General features: G+C 35.1%; 1 protein-coding gene across 1 annotated transcript in view; it reads left to right on the forward strand.

The window, feature by feature from the left end:
• Positions 1–2,703, forward strand: part of PLA2G4A (phospholipase A2 group IVA) — a 161,548-nt gene that overhangs the window by 127,010 nt on the left and 31,835 nt on the right. The window lies entirely within an intron of this gene.

Below are 2,703 nucleotides of genomic sequence, written 5' to 3' on the forward strand. Positions count from 1 at the left end.
GCGCGTCCGGAGCCTGTGCTCCGCAGCGGGAGAGGCCACAACAGTGAGAGGCCCGCGTACCGCAAAAAAAAAAAAAAAAAAAAAAAAGCTTTTATTTATTAGAGTAGTTTTATACTCACAGCAAAATTGAGCAAAAAGTACAGAGTTCCCATATATTTCCTGCACCCACACACATAGCCTTCACCACTTTCAGCATCTTATACCAGAGTGGTACATTTATTGCAGTCAATGAACCTGTACTGACACATCATTATCACCCAAAGTCCTAGCTTTAGGATTCACTCTTGGTGTTGTATATTCTACAGGTTTTCACAAATGTATAATGACATGTATCTACCTTTATAGTATCATACAGAGTACTTTCACTGCCCTAAAATTTTCTGTGCTCTATTTATCCCTCTGCTTCCCACCCCCAGCCCCTGGCAACCACTGATTTTCTTACTGTTGCCATCATTTTGCCTTTCTAGAATGTTACATAGTTGGAATCATACAGTGTGTAGCCTTTTCACATTGGCTTCTTTCACTTAGTAATATGCATTTAAGTTTCCTCCATGTCTTTTTATGGCTTGATAGCTCATTTCTTTGCAGCACTGAATAATATTTCATTGTCTGGATATACCATAGTTTATCTGGTTACCTACTGAAGAATATCTTGGTGGCTTTCAAATTTTGGCAGTTATGAATAATGCTGCTATAAACATCCATGTTCAGATTTTTGTCTGGATATGTTTTCAACTCCTTTGCGTAAAATTCAAGAAGCATGATTTCTGTATCATGTGATAATAAAGTTTTGTAAGAAACTTCCAAACTGTCTTGCAAAGTAATTGTTCCATTTTGTGTTTCCACCAGCAATGTATGAGAGTTCCTGTTGCTTCACATCCTCACCAGCATTCGGTGCTGTCAGTGTTTTGGATTTTGACATTTCTAATAGGTGTGTAGTGTCATCTTGGTGTTTTAATCTGCATTTCCTTGATGACATGTGACATGGAACATCTTTTCATATACTTACTTGCCATCTATATGTCTTCTTTGGTGAGGTGTCTACTAAGGTCTTTTGCCCACTTTCAAATTGAGATGTTTGTTTTCTTATTGATGAGTTTTAAAAGTTCTCTATATATTTTGGGTAACAGTCCATTATCAGATGTGTCTTTTTTTTTTTTTAATTTTGGGGAGGATGAGCAGTTAACAGTTTTGTTAAACAATGTTTTACTTTGCGTAGAATTCTTTTTTTTAATTGTCTTTTTTTTTTAATTGAAGGGTTAATCAATTCTCTTTCTTTTTTGGCCACCCCACACGGCTTGTGGGATCTCAGTTCCTTGACCAGGGATTGAACGCGGGCCATGGCAGTGAAAGCTCGGAATCCTACTAGGCCACCAGGGATCTCACCAGATGTGTCTTTTGCAAATATTTTCTCCCAGTCTGTGGCTTGTTTTCTCCTTCTCTTGATGCCCCTTCATTTTTAGTCACATGATTTTGAACAAGGTCTTTAGGGATTTTCAACTTTAGTTTTTTCAGATCTGTGCTGGCATCATTTTATCTGCTCTCACAGAATTGCTGTAATCATCAAATTAGCAAGTGCATACAAAGGGTTTTAAGTTGTAAAGGGCTAATAAATAGAAATTTACTATTAGAATTTTAGCTAATAAGCAATAGATATGATTTATCTGTTGACTTTTGGGTTCATCCCACAAATGATGTCATTTCCAAATGCATCATAAGGAAAGCAGATCCACTGGTGGTATAGAAGTGGGATAAATTTAATAATAATAATAATAACAACAACAGTGATGATGAAGAAGAAAAAGAGGAGGGAGCTCCAAACCTTTGGAAAATAATTAAATGTCTTATTCATATCCTGTGCAACTAAGATATAAATCATTCATTTTAAAGCCTGATTCATTCTGCTGAAAGATTTTCTTTGTTATACTTGGCATTAGAAAAATGTGGGAGTAGAAAAGACTGTATATTTGTTTTTTCATGACTAGGCAATCATCTGGATTTTTTATTGAGAGAAAGAGCCCTCCATTTACTGAGCTCAGTTAAGCTAATCTTTTGAAGATAAAAATCAATATTTATTTTGGTCTTATGTATGTTTAGTTACCATTTATTGAAAATTATGCAGTTTGAACATAGATTCTTTTTTTCTTCTCTCAACACACACACACATACACATATAGATTTATATATTCATATATATTTATATCCAGGGTTCCCAGAAATCTGAACAGAAGGGATTTAGGTAGGGGGGATTGTACTCTACCGTACAGTGTTCTTAGATTTGAGTTATGAATGAATAATATTGATGATGAGGATTATGACTCTGCTGCTATTACAACTATTTCTACTACCAACTAGTGTTTGTTGATAATTTAACGTGGGCTTAAATTTTTCTGAGAAACTTACATGAATGCATTAACTTAGTTTATCCTCACAACAACCCTATGAGGTTTACTGATGAGGAAATGAAGACTGAGAAGGGTCAACTAACTAGTAAACAATGGAGAGAGGATTGGAACCAGGGTAGTCTGGTTCTGGAGCCACTGCTCTAAATAACTACACAATGTGGCTTCCCAGTAGTAGTGATGAGTGCATAGATTTTAAGGAAAAATCATTGAAAACGGCTTCTTTTGGAAGATTCCTGAATTTTAACACATTTTAAAACATGTTTAATTTACAGACTTTTTTTTTTTTTTTTTTTTTTTT

The sequence above is a fragment of the Lipotes vexillifer genome, unplaced genomic scaffold, assembly GCF_000442215.2.
Source record: "Lipotes vexillifer unplaced genomic scaffold, Lipotes_vexillifer_v1.1 scaffold343, whole genome shotgun sequence".
NCBI classification, from domain to species: domain Eukaryota; kingdom Metazoa; phylum Chordata; class Mammalia; order Artiodactyla; family Lipotidae; genus Lipotes; species Lipotes vexillifer.